The following is a 15,026-nucleotide window of genomic DNA, read 5'->3' on the forward strand; positions in this document are numbered from 1 at the left end:
TGACCCTAAGACTCCTGTGTGTTTAATTTGTGTTTTTAGGTGCATTGCTTAAAAAAAAAAAGCCCTTTCATCAAAAAGTGCGTTCTATAGAGTTCAATGGGAACGCGCGTTGAATACGCCACACTTATGCAAACCGTTTCAGCAAATCAAATTATTTTGCTTCTTTTTTTTTTAATCGGTTATTTCGTGTTATGCAGAATTTCCAGTTTTGCTTTCCGTTGTCTGCTGACGTTAGAAATCGTCACGATTCCGATCGGTTGTACAATGTATGTGATGTGCGGATTAGAAGGATTGTGAACGTGTGTCCCCAGGCAGGGTAAGGGTTAAGTGGGCGGAGCTTGTCCCACAGTGTCACTGGCTGGGGTGTGAGCTGCATGTAAGGACGGAAGAGGTTACCCTCTGCTGGGACTGGGGAAGACAGGTAAACACGGGGTTAAGTCAGGGGCTATTGGGGTGCAGGGGCTTCGCTGTGTAGACAGGGGGGGCTCTACGCCGCCCTGATTGGACGATTTACTTCCTGCCTGGTACAGATCATAGGGTGTGTAGGGATCATCCCCACCGTCTCATCCAGCACTCTGTACAATCAGGGGTCCTGGAGGGATCAGACGGTCCAGTGAGTTGAGTTTTCATGGAAAATCGTTTATAAGAATTGTGATTGGTTGTGGTTGTCGGGATCTGCAATCATGACTCCGAGTAGCACAAGGTTTGTGGCAGAAGGTGACTTCTGCTAACAATCACACCTCTGTGAGACCTTTGACACCTTTGTGGGCGGATCGGCTCTGCACCCACCTGACTCCGATTTCTGTACAGGTAAGTCGTTGTGTAAATCTCACGTCAACCCATGTCTTGTGGTGTGGAGAGGATTGTGTCGTCTCACAGGTACAGGAATCCCGGACACAGGATATACCAAGACTGCAGACTCCTGAAGGAGCGCAGTGTATGTCTGCCATGTGGATCCAATGGATTCACTGATCTCTGAAGCTGGCCATACACTATGCAATCTGATTGTACAATCTCCAACAACTATGTCATCGGATAGAAGTAGATTGGATTGTATCGTTTGTCCATATCACGTCATTTTTGTCAGTGGTCTCCAAACTGTGTCCCGAGGGCTGGATGGGGTCCTTTGCTTACTTTTATCTGGCCCTCCCACTGGCACCATTGATGGGGCGCCATTCCTCCCGCTGACTCCAATGGTGGGGCGCCATTCCACCCACTGACACCAATGATGGGGCGCCATTCCTCTCGCTGACACCAATGATGGGGCGCCATTCCACCCACTGACACCAATGGTGGGGCGCCATTCCTCCCGCTGACTCCAATGGTGGGGCGCCATTCCTCCCGCTGACTCCAATGGTGGGGCGCCATTCCACCCGCTGACACCAATGATGGGGCAATATTCCTCCCGCTGACACCAATGATGGGGCACTATTCCTCCCACTGACACCAATGATGGGGTGCCATTCCTCTCACTGACACCAATGGTGGGGCGCCATTCCTCTCACTGACACCAATGGTGGGGTGCCATTCCTCTCACTGACACCAATGGTGGGGCGCCATTCCTCTCACTGACACCAATGGTGGGGCGCCATTCCTCTCACTGACACCAATGGTGGGGCGCCATTCCTCTCACTGACACCAATGGTGGGGCGCCATTCCTCTCACTGACACCAATGGTGGGGCGCCATTCCTCCCGCTGACACCAATGATGGGGCAATATTCCTCCCGCTTACACCAATGGTGGGGCGCCAATACTCCCACTGACACCAATGGTGGGTTGCTATTCCTCCCGCTGACACCAATGATGGGGCAATATTCCTCCCGCTGACACCAATGGTGAGGCACTATTCCTGTCATGTGGATCCAATAGATTCACTACTCTCTAAAGGTGGCCAAACACTATGCATTCTGATTGTACAATCTCCAACAACTATGTCATGTGCGATTGGATAGAAGTAGATTGGACTGTATTGTTTGTCCTCATAATACATAATTTTGGTCAGTGGTCTGCAAACTGTGTCCTGAGGGCTGAATGGGGTCCTTTGCTTGCCTTTATCTGGCCCTTTCACTGACACGGCACTATTCCTTTCACTGACACCAATGATGGGGCACCATTCCTCCCACTGACACCAATGATGTGGCACCATTCCTCCCACTGACACCAATGATGTGGCACCATTCCTCCCACTGACACCAATGATGTGGCACTATTCCTCCCACTTACACCAATGATGTGGCACTATTCCTCCCACTGACACCAATGATGTGGCACCATTCCTCCCACTGACACCAATGATGTGGCACCATTCCTCCCACTGACACCAATGATGGGGCACTATTCCTCCCACTGACACCAATGATGGTGCACTATTCCTCCCACTGACACCAATGATGGTGCACTATTCCTCCCACTGACACCAATGATGTGGCACCATTACTTGCACTGACACCAGTGATGGGGCACTATTCCTCCCACTGACACCAATGATGTGGCACCATTCCTCCCACTGACACCAATGATGGGGCGCCATTCCTCCCGCTGACTCCAATGGTGGGGCGCCATTCCTCCCGCTGACTCCAATGGTGGGGCGCCATTCCACCCGCTGACACCAATGATGGGGCAATATTCCTCCCGCTGACACCAATGATGGGGCACTATTCCTCCCACTGACACCAATGATGGGGTGCCATTCCTCTCACTGACACCAATGGTGGGGTGCCATTCCTCTCACTGACACCAATGGTGGGGCGCCATTCCTCTCACTGACACCAATGGTGGGGCGCCATTCCTCTCACTGACACCAATGGTGGGGCGCCATTCCTCTCACTGACACCAATGGTGGGGCGCCATTCCTCTCACTGACACCAATGGTGGGGCGCCATTCCTCTCACTGACACCAATGGTGGGGCGCCATTCCTCTCGCTGACACCAATGGTGGGGCGCCATTCCTCCCGCTGACACCAATGATGGGGCAATATTCCTCCCGCTTACACCAATGGTGGGGCGCCAATACTCCCACTGACACCAATGGTGGGTTGCTATTCCTCCCGCTGACACCAATGATGGGGCAATATTCCTCCCGCTGACACCAATGGTGAGGCACTATTCCTGTCATGTGGATCCAATAGATTCACTACTCTCTAAAGGTGGCCAAACACTATGCATTCTGATTGTACAATCTCCAACAACTATGTCATGTGCGATTGGATAGAAGTAGATTGGACTGTATTGTTTGTCCTCATAATACATAATTTTGGTCAGTGGTCTGCAAACTGTGTCCTGAGGGCTGAATGGGGTCCTTTGCTTGCCTTTATCTGGCCCTTTCACTGACACGGCACTATTCCTTTCACTGACACCAATGATGGGGCACCATTCCTCCCACTGACACCAATGATGTGGCACTATTCCTCCCACTTACACCAATGATGTGGCACTATTCCTCTCACTGACACCAATGATGTGGCACCATTCCTCCCACTGACACCAATGATGTGGCACCATTCCTCCCACTGACACCAATGATGGTGCACTATTCCTCCCACTGACACCAATGATGGTGCACTATTCCTCCCACTGACACCAATGATGTGGCACCATTACTTGCACTGACACCAGTGATGGGGCACCATTCCTCCCACTGACACCAATGATGTGGCACCATTCCTCCCACTGACACCAATGGTGGGGCACCATTCCTCCCACTGACACCAATGGTGGGGCACCATTCCTCCCACTGACACCAATGGTGGGGCACTATTCCTCCCACTGACACCAATGATGTGGCACTATTCCTCCCACTGACACCAATGGTGGGGCACCATTCCTCCCGCTGACACCATTGATGGGGCACCATTCCTCCCACTGACACCATTGATGGGGCACCATTACTTGCACTGACAGCAATGATGGGAGGATGGGGCATTGTTGACTCCCATTGAAGCCAGGGCATTTTTTACTCCCATCTGGCCACAGTTTGGCCCCCTAAAGTGTGAAGGACAGAACCCTGAACCATTGTTTAGAAATATTGGAGACCCTTTGGGTTTGGTAAATTTAAACTAGATTGTCCAATCAGGTTGTAGCGTGTATGGCCACCTCGGTCCTCATCCACACAGGTGCTGATTTCCGTAGTCTGTGAATGGGCCGTGTGGTTATGCGGCTCGAGCCACCAGGTGCTGCATGCAGACAGCCCATTCAAGTCTATGGGGATGCAGCGGCTGCTTGTCCTAATTTGCAGCTGTATGGGCATCAGATCCAGACACAGTCAGCATGGGTTCAGGGAAGCGGCACCCACATCTACAGGCCATCAGATCGAGGTGAGCTGTGTCTGTGCAGCCGTGGTGACTTGAATAGGCTGTCTGTACGCAGTCTAGAGGCTCACACCGCCAAAGCACACGGGACCCAATCACAGACTCCGGGTCTCCACCGTTTACACCAGATCCAGGCTTGGAGCTATTAAAAGCCTTAAAATAATAAACCTCAAAAACTCCATACTCTACGCCATGTGCAGCTGTCCCACCGCAGATTTTTTTTTTTTTTTGCGATTTTTTTATTTTTTTTGCATGTTTTCATACAGCATTTTTCAAGTGTTTTTGAGTTTTGGAATTTTTAAATGAGCCAATAGAGAAAAATATAATCGGTTACATCATTTGTTGCTAGGTCTTTCAGCTCTTCCATCGGCTTTTATTTCTTTTTTATTATTATTATTATTATTATTATTCAGCCCCTTTGGCGCTATATAAACATTGTATAATAATAATAATAATTTATCTTTTTTTGTTTTTGGGGTAGGGGTTAATTTTAGGGTTAAGGTTTAATATTTTATTTATGGTCTTTTTTTTGTTAGGGTGTTAATAATAATAATCGAATAAATAAACGTAAAATATACAAATAATTATAAATAAAATAAATATTTCAAATAAATAAAAACCCCTAACTTTAAACCCCCAACTCTTAAAAAAATAAATTATCATCATCAATAATAATAAACACCTTAACCCTAACACAAAATAAATATAATAATAATATTTTTTGTTTGAGTTTGGGTGTTTATTATATTATCATTATTCAGGTTTTATTTAATTTTTTTTTTTTTTTTAAAGGTTAGGAGGTTAAGGATAGGGGTTAATGATTATTTATTATTTTTATTTAATTATTTGACATTTATTCATATATTATTATTAATTTTTTTTACATCTTTTCATTGAAGCAGAAAAAACACACAAAACGTGTGAATACACACAAAAACGCGCAAATCGCATGCTCCCATTCATTTCTACGTAAATGAAAAAGCTCAAAAACACAAAAATCTGCCCAATTTGAGCTACAAAAATAGTTTCAGAACTTCTTTGAGCTTCAGGCTTTTGGCTTTAGGTGACTTGGAGTGGAGATGTGAACGATCTCCGTTAAGAGTAATTGATTTTTTCTCCTCAAGCGGTTTGGAGCATTGACCTACAAATCGCTCAAGTGTGAATGGGGCCCAAGACCGAGCACTGAACGATCACATGACCACTGACTGATCTCTCAGTCTCTGGCTCTTTGCTTTGATCCTCCAGCACTCACTGGAGTGCTCGGCTGGGGAGGGGGCAAGCGCAGCTCTGGCTTCCCACTGAGAGGTGGAGCCAGCTGTCAATGGGAGAGGTGGAGCCAGCTGTCAATGGGAGAGGTGAAGCCAGCTGTCAATCGGAGAGGGGGAGCCAGCTGTCAATCGGAGAGGTGGAGCCAGCTGTCAATCGGAGAGGTGGAGTCAGCTGTCAATCGGAGAAGTGAAGTCAGCTGTCAATCGGAGAAGTGGAGTCAGCTGTCAGTCGGAGAGGTGGAGCCAGCTGTCAATCGGAGAGGAGGAGCCAGCTGTCAATCGGAGAGGTGGAGCCAACTGTCAATCAGAGAGGTGGAGCCAGCTGTCAATGGGAGAGGTGGAGCCAGCTGTCAATGGGAGAGGTGGAGCCAGCTGTCAATCGGAGAGGGGGAGCCAGCTGTCAATCGGAGAGGTGGAGCCAGCTGTCAATCGGAGAGGTGGAGCCAGCTGTCAATCGGAGAGGTGGAGCCAGCTGTCAATCGGAGAGGTGGAGCCAGCTGTCAATCGGAGAGGTGGAGCCAGCTGTCAATCGGAGAGGTGGAGCCATCTGTCAATCGGAGAGGTGGAGCCAGTTGTCAATGGGAGAGGTGGAGCCAGCTGTCAATGGGAGAGGTGGAGCCAGCTGTCAATCGGAGAGGGGGAGCCAGCTGTCAATCGGAGAGGTGGAGCCAGCTGTCAATCGGAGAGGGGGAGCCAGCTGTCAATCGGAGAGGTGGAGCCAGCTGTCAATCGGAGAAGTGGAGCCAGCTGTCAATCGGAGAAGTGGAGCCAGCTGTCAATCGGAGAAGTGGAGCCAGCTGTCAATCGGAGAAGTGGAGCCAGCTGTCAATCGGAGAAGTGGAGCCAGCTGTCAATCGGAGAAGTGGAGCCAGCTGTCAATCGGAGAAGTGGAGCCAGCTGTCAATCGGAGAAGTGGAGCCAGCTGTCAATCAGAGAGGTGGAGCCACCTGTCAATCGGGCAGCTGGGTGGATCTTGACAATATTGTCAGAATCTTTCCAGAGCCTGGAGCTGTTCTAACACATCAGCTGATAGCAGTCAATAACCCACTACCAAGCTGACTCTGGCTCACAGGAGAACAAAATGTAAGTGTAGTCCTGTCACCCACGAGAGAAGTAAACCCATGTTAGTACGGCGATCTCTCAGTATTAAGGGGTATTAAGGTGACCATACATTATACAATCTGATTGCACAATCTCCTTTAGGCCTGGTTTATACAATGCAGTTTGCATCTTGTCAGTTTCTGCAGTGCTTTTTGCTGTGCGTTTTTGATACGTTTTTTATGGGTGGGTTTTGGCCAACTCGTTGCTGGGCAGATATAAAAAAAAAAACATAAAATGCATCAAAAAGATGAAGTCTATTGAACCAAAACCGCACCATTTTGCGTTTATAAAGGACACTGACGCTTTCCAAAAAAACGCAGCGGCTGAAAAACGCATAGATCTCACCGTGTCCCATAGGAAACCACATTAAATGGACTGTAGTGCGTTTTTGCAAAAAGTACTAAAAAAACGCATAGGTGTGAACCAGGACTTATGTAATGCCAGAGCCTGACTGCATACAAATATGAATGGATTGTTTAGCTTTGTCCTCATATTACAAGTTTTGGTAAATCTAAAAAAGGAGCCTCCCACAGCCGTGCAGATTTTAAATGTGACACTGGGATCCCCCTCCTGCAGCTCAAGGGGGGAGGTCGACTGCATTTGCAACCTGCGTTTGGGGAGTCATTAGCATTGCATATGCTGCAGACTGCAAGTTTGAACACGGTGTGGGAAACGCACATGGAACACGTGATATGGTGATGCAGTCCAATGCTTTTTTTATCTGCATCAGAAATGCATGCACAGTGTCTTCCATGTATTCCAATGGCTCTAGTTCACACCAGTGCAGTCAACAAAAATAGAACATGCTGCTTTTTCTCCTGTATGGAACGCCTCTGGAATGTGGCAAAATGTATGGAGAACATGTAAATGCTGCAGAAACACACCAGAACAGGGGCGGACTGACAACTCATGGGGCCCCCGGGCAATAGGGGATCATGGGGCCCCTGTGTCCTTGCCCAAACTCAAAAAAGCCTATGAAAAAGGTACCAGGGGCATCTCATGGGGCCCCTTACTGACCCCGGGCCCTTGGGCAGTGCCCGAGTTTCCAAATGGTCAGTCCGCCCCTGCACCAGAACGTCTTTAATGGAGAAAGAAATAAAGAATGTAAAAAAGCCCTGTAACATATAAAAAATGCACTGGAACGCATTAAAAATGCATGTAAACGCACATGCAGAAATGCATCCAGGACATAAAAATTCTGGTGTGAACCGGCCATAAATGCATTTTTTACTTACCTGTACCCATGACCATGTGACATTTGGGTGCTGAGTCTTTCCTTCATTTTTTGCTGTCCTTGTCACTGCCTATTGGTGGTGGCGAAACATCCAGCGCCGGGACCCCTCATGTCAGCTTCAGAGGCATGGGGGAACAGAGGGGGCCACGGCTGCAAATGCCAGGAGGAAACAGCTACAGGTCAAGTGCTTGCCGGAATCGCTAATATGATGTGACTCTTAGTCCTCATGCACACGGGGTGTTTTTACAGCGGCTGTTTTGCGCTTCTGGCGTTTATTTCTACAGCCAGTAAACCCCCCAGCATGTTATCCTATGTGTCCATGCACACATAGACTGTAATCAGCATTTTTGGGCTGAAAAACCCAGAACTAGTGGATTTCAACACTCTGATGATGGTAAATGTGGTACAACGTGGCAAATTGGCATTTTTTTAATCCAAATTTTTTTTTTGTGTAAAAAAAAAAAATGCTGACACATCAAACCACTAATACAAAAACACTGAAGAAAACGTGGGAAAACTCCCATTTTTAACACATCTTTATACGGCTAATTTTTAACATGCCCAGTGTGTATGAGGCCTTAATGTTCCTCTAATATTACTCTACTCTAGTATTGGGCCGAACACCCCCCCGTTCGGATCACAGTTGAACATCCGACTACATATCGAAAGTTCGAACAGAGGGGACAATTCGCTCAGAGGGGACAATTCGCAAAGCGGTTTCTTACCAGATCTGAGTATGTGGTAAGATACCGCACAGCTAATAAAAACATTATTTATTGTTTCAGCTGTCAGCGAGGCCCCCCCCCCCGTCTATACCAAGCCCTTTGGGTCTGGTATGGATTTTGAGGGGAACCCCCATGTCAAAAATTTAAAAAAATGGTGTGGGAGTCCCCCCAAAATCCATACCAGATCCTTATCTGAGCATGCAGCCCGGCAGGTCAGGAAAGGGGGGGGGGGGGAATGAGCAAATGACCCCCCAAAACCATACCAGGCCACATGCCTACAACATGGGGGCGATTCTTTGGGGCAAGGGACACTCCCCTCCCCCCAAAGTACCTTGTCCCCATGTGGACAAGGGCCTCTTCCCTACAACCGTGGCCGGTGGTTGTGGGCGGGGGGCTTAGGGGGCTTATCACAATCTGGAAGCCCCCTTTAACAAGAGGGCCCCCCAGATTCTGCCCCCCCCATGTGAATGAGTATGGGGTACATGGTACCTCTACCCATTCACAAAAAAAAAAAAAAGAGTGGTGTAAAAATGACAGAAGACAGAGTCTTTCACAAGTCCTTTATTAAAAACGAAAATTTAAAAAATGCCCCCCCGAAGTAGAACCAACGCTGACCTCAAAAAAGACAAACCCCCCCACAAAACACTCCACTCTCGATGCTGGCTCCCGCCGTTTGACAGCTGCACCAGGATGACCGTTCTTCAATAGTGTGATGACGTCACAAAGCTGCGGGGTCACCCCGCCCCCTGGCATCATTATGCACTGTGTGGCCAATCACAATGCACTGTCAGGACTCAGTGGGAGAACAGCGCGTTGAACGACCTTGCCATTCATGTGTTCATCGAGCATGTGAACGTCCGGTGTTCTAGTGTACGTTGTGCAGCTTTGCTGCCATGCAATAATACAACAGAGCGTTTTTTTTTTTCTATTTTGTTCTTAGAGAAAAGCGGGCTAAACGCCGCCGCTGGATTCAGAAACAGTCTCTGCGATGGCCGCATCCAAACTGGCCAGGATATGCAGGAACACCGACCCTGGACGCACATTGGCTGCCACTAGGATCAGAAAACATGCAGATCAGGGGTGTCAAACTGGCGGCCCTCCAAATGTTGTGAAACTACAAGTCCCATCATGCCTCTGCCTTTGGGAGTCATGCTTGTAACTGTCAATCTTGCAATGCCTCATGGGACTTGTAGTTTGGCAACAGCTGGAGGGCCGCCAGTTTGACATCCGTGGCTTAGATGAACTGTTACATGCGAACAGTTTTGCCTCCAATTGATTTGTACAGAGAATAAATCCAGACAGCCACCGCTCCCCCCTGCCGTCCGTTCCCCCTGCCGCCGTTCCCCCTGCCACCACTCCCCCCTGCCGCTGCTTGCATACAGTGTGTATAACAGCATGTGTGACACACCAACTGTCATGTGATTGTAACGTGGGTGTGCCCATTGCCCTGCAGTGACAAGTCAGGAGTGTGATCACCACTCCATCAGATGCCAATGCCACCATCTTCTCCATTGCTTTGTCTTCATCCCAGAGCGATCCTTTTGGTTATTGATGGCTCCGATGATGTAACTTGTTGCATCCTCGTCATGTTCATGGTCTCCGGCACCCAGCTTTTTTCCTGGAATGCCGAGAATGAGTTGCAATGTATACAAGGTGGTGCACGCGCTGTCCAGTGTACACTGCTAGGTGCGGGGAGAAGGAACGTAGATTTTGCATGTCCCTTTTAGTGATTAGCCAAATGTTCAACCGTGAACTTCTAACTCAAACGTGGTAAAACGCAGCAAATTGTCGTTTTTGAGCGGTTTTTTTGTAAAAAAGAAAAAAAAAACGCTGACACGGCTAAACGCTAATACAAATACAATGAAAAAAAGTGGAAAAACTCCTGTTTTTAACACGACTTTATACGGCTAACGCTACCAGCGTTTATAAAATGCCCAGTGTGTATGACGCCTTAATGTTACTCTAAAGAATGTTTGACTGTGAACTTCGAGCTCAGTGCAAGTCTATGGGACTCGAACTTATAAATTCAAAAGTGCCCATTTTGATGGCTGATATGCAAGTTATAGGTCATAAAAGGGGTATGGGGATATGAATCGGTAAAAAAAAAAAAGCACCATTTTGAAAGGGGTGGCAGTCATTTTTCATTGCTTAAAGTAAAAAAAAAAAGAAAAAGAAAAATCCCTTTAAAATCATGCCTGGGGGGGGTCCCCTTGAACTACCTGTAAAGTTGCACATCTGTACTATGTATAGAACCTGCTGCAGGCGGACTGACATTTTTACTTAAAAACAACAAAAAAAAAACACCACAACATACAGTGCGGGGTCCCCCCACAATCCATACCAGACTTTAGGTCTGGTAGGAAGGTTAGGAGGGACCCCACAATAATTTTTTATTTTAAAGTGCATGGGGTTCCCCCTAAAAGCCATACCAATCCCAGACTTTTTAAAAATTTCATTTATTTAACAAAAACCAAACAGTTGTTGACCGTCCTTTATTAAAAAAAAAAGAAAAAAAAGCTTAAAAAAAAAAAAAGGGTTCTATCATCAGTCGCGACAACACCGACTCGCCGAAATAAAAAAAAAACAAAAAACTGATGCCCGCTGACCCGGCCGCACCCACCGCAATCTGACATTTGCTGGTCAGATGTAAACAATTGGGCGGAGCTAGCAGTGACTTCACCGCTAGCTCTCCCAATTGTGGGTCAGGTGCAGGGGCGGACTGACAACTCATGGGGCCTCCGGGCAATAGGGGTTCATGGGGCCCCTGTGTCCTCGCACACACTCAAACCACACCCAAATAAGCCTATGAAAGGTACCAGGGACATCTCATGGGGCCGCCTACTGACCCCGGGCCCTCGGGCGGTGCCGAGTACCCGAATGGCAAACAGCCTGACAAACGCTCTTACCGTTTGTGCGTTCAGCAAACACATCAACGGCCAAACATCAAGCCCATTCCTAGTGCCTTTTACCAAAAAAGCTCCTAGCAACTTTTCAAAATGGCACTTTAGGATATATTCACACCACACTGCATGCATTGACACATGCGCAGGGGTGGACTGACAACTCATGGGGCCCCCCGGGCAATAGGGGATCATGGGGCCCCTGTGTCCTTGCCCAAACTCAAAAAAGCCTATAAAAAAAGGTACCAGGGGCATCTCATGGGGCCCCCTACTGACCCCGGGCCCTCGGGCAGTGCCCGAGTTTCCAAATGGTCAGTCCGCCCCTGGTCTTTGGAGAGCATATGACGGGTGGTGAGGAGGCGTTGTATCACCTCCACACTGCTGCCTTAACCCCTTGATTGCCACAATGGCACGCCACCTCCGCATGCACTGCAGCTAAAGGAGGTAACAGTTGGGGCGGGGCAGTAAAAGTGCAGTGCAGAAGCAGAGTTTTACCGCCCCCCAACTGCTAGTATGAATGAGCCCTTTATGTAAAAGAAAAAAAAAATCTTAAAAACAAGCTAAATTGTTGTTGGGATTTTTATATGTAGCATTTTCAGTGATGTGTTGGTTACTGTGTGAGCGCTGAAAAAACTACTGCGTGCCTTTTTTTTTTTTTTATAGCATTGTGGGTTGCGAAACAAACCACCACCTTGCAATGCTGCAGAAGAGAACAGAACTCTAAAATGACACTTCAACAAAGATCTGTGAAAAATAGTAAACAGTGCAATGTAACGGGATGAGTGCAAAGGCACTGCAACATTTAAAGGTCTTCGCCTTAATGTAAAGAATGTATTAGGATAAAAAAACACTTTGTGGTCCCAAGTGTAACTGTCTGTTCCTGTGCATACTGTTTCGGCACAGCAATGCACCATGCATTAGTACAGGGGTGGGCAACTGTGGCCCTCCAGCTGTTGGTGAACTACAAGTCCCTTCAGGGGTGGACTGACAACTCATGGGGCCCCCCGGGCAATACGGGATCATGGGGCCCCTGTGTCCTTGCCCAAACTCAAAAAAGCCTATGAAAAAGGTACCAGGGGCATCTCATGGGGCCCCCTACTGACCCCGGGCCCTCAGGCAGTGCCCGAGTTTCCAAATAGTCAGTCCACCCCTGAGTCCCATCATGCCTCTGCCTTTGGGAGTCATGCTTGTAACTGTCAGTTTTGCAATGCCTCATGGGACTTGTAGTTCTACAACAGCTGGAGGGCCACAGTTGCCCACTTCTGCATTAGTGCGTTGTGGTGCCGTTCATTTTCAACAACACCCCAAAACACAAATCAAGGCGACTCCAACACACATGCTTTGCCTCCCCCTGCATTCCTTGTGAGACACGTCTTAGGTAAGTGATTGGAAACGTTTGTCAAAGCAGCGGTCTCCTTGATAGCTGCGTTGTCAGAGGGACGCTCTGTCCGACCGCACAGCTAGCCTTTGACTGCATGTAGGAAGGCTGGCCAATGTACTATGTAAAATTTGTACCCTGGGGAACAAAACACATCAATAAAAATGGAATCGGGACTTCTCCTTTTGACTAAGCTCTCTAAGCCCTGGTTCACACTGATGCGGTGCGGAATTTGCAGCATTTTTGGTGCGAATTCAGCACTGCATCAAAATTGCACCCCGTTCATGCGAACTGCTGCAGGTGTGTATGTTACGTTAACAACACCCCAAAATTGGTTCACAAAGCGCGGTGCGATGTGCAGAATCGGATGGGTGCGATCCGATTCTAGTGCGGATGAAAAAAAGGGTCCTGCACCATTTTGGTGCGGATGTGGCGCAATTTGAGCCATACAAAGTGTATGGCTCAAATCAAACACAGCTCAGAATTCGCATGTGATTTGCGGTTCCTGTGCGAATCACATGCGATATTATTATTATTATTATTACTACGAGTTTATATAGCGCCAAAGGGTTTGCTCAGCGCTGTACAATAGGGGGGATAATACATGGCACAGTACAACAACAAACAACGTACAAGGGGTAAGAGGGCCCTACTCTTACGAGCTTACAATCTAGGAATATGCCGCACCGCATCAGTGTGAAGGTTCACACCTAAGCGTTTTCCGCAGTGTTCTGCAGAAATGCACTACAGACCATTTAACATGATTTCCTATGGGACATGTTACATCTCCACGTTATCTCCCGCTGCGTTTTTTTTGGACAGGGTCAGGGACTTTTTTTTAACGCAAAAAGTTTTGGTTCTATAGACTTCAATGGAGACTCTGCAGAAAAGCATGTAGTGTGTTTTTGATGCGTTTTGCATTTTAATCTGTCGGTACTTGTCTGTTAATTCACCGGATTTATATATATATAAATATATATATATAAAATATAAATAAATCCAGTGAATTAACAGACAAGTACCAATCTGCCTAGCAAAAATTAAAAAACAAAAACAAAAAAAACCCACAAAATGCAGCAAAAACACATGCAAAAAGCACTGCAGAAACAGATCAAACGCAAACTGCATAGGTGTGAACCTAGCCTTCTATAGATGTGCTCACCTTTGGGCTTTTCCAGAACATTATCTCTCTTCTAAATAAATTTATACCACTCACCATACACCACATTATGAACGCCATTGGTGTGGCACATGCTGTACAGATTTCCCTTGTCTAACCATTTTGCTCAATACAAGTAATTGAAGGAAGTGACTTAGGTCGTGGCTGACCTAGTTGTTCTTGGTTGGCAGAGTCAAGGTCTACATGGGCAAATTCACTTTTGTGCTTCTGAGAGATTTAATCATTTGTTCACAATCATACTTTACCAGTCCAAGTGAGTTCAATGTGTTGCAAATAAGGTGACTGCCAACAAGTTGGTATATCACTCTGCAGCAAGCGATTAAAACCCAAATCTAAGCACAATGAACTTACTTGTGTTAAACCAGTTGAAGGCTCTGCTTGCTGAAAAGCCACCTCCCTCTAAATCCTGCAAATCTTCTTGTTTCCATGTGGGTGGAGGTACAGCTTCTTTTGTATTTCTCTTGGTTAAATTGGTCATTATTGGAATGGTTATAAATCCTGTATAATAATAATGGTTACCCACATGGAAGAAAAATATATTTGAAATATATTTAAAAATGTTCTTCCCAAATATATTGACATATATTTGAAATGCTACAATTTTGGCCATTTTCAATATATGTTTAAATATATATATATATATATATATATATATATATATATATATATACTGCATGTTGAAATACATTTTTATTACAAAATATATAAAAAATATTTTTAAAAATAAATTTCAAATATACTGTGTGTCTTTAGAAAGACAAATCTACATTTTTGAAATGCATTTCGGGAGACAAACCCCCTTCTTCAGAGCTCACGTGGTGTACCACGGTAATGCACAATGAGAGTGCGCCCTTTTTGCTTTTGTTCATCAAATATCCAGATTTCTTGATCTTTGAAGGGCTGCACCTCCCCGTTTGGCATTCTGAATTCCT

General features: G+C 46.8%; 1 protein-coding gene across 2 annotated transcripts in view; it reads left to right on the forward strand.

Annotated features, from left to right (window-relative positions):
- The first annotated feature begins 341 nt into the window (after positions 1-341).
- Positions 342-15,026, forward strand: part of TRADD (TNFRSF1A associated via death domain) — a 41,577-nt gene continuing 26,892 nt past the window's right edge. Inside the window, exon 1 of one of the 2 annotated variants that reach the window (XM_089692889.1) lies at positions 342-421. The gene's annotated coding sequence lies outside the window, so the exon portion shown is untranslated. Of the gene's footprint in view, positions 422-562; positions 811-15,026 lie in introns of those variants that run through there. The other variant, XM_089692890.1, reaches the window with a different exon arrangement.

This window comes from Staurois parvus, unplaced genomic scaffold (assembly GCF_062004578.1).
Source record: "Staurois parvus isolate SC_StPar_1 unplaced genomic scaffold, SC_StPar_1.0 ptg000607l, whole genome shotgun sequence".
Lineage (NCBI taxonomy): Eukaryota > Metazoa > Chordata > Amphibia > Anura > Ranidae > Staurois > Staurois parvus.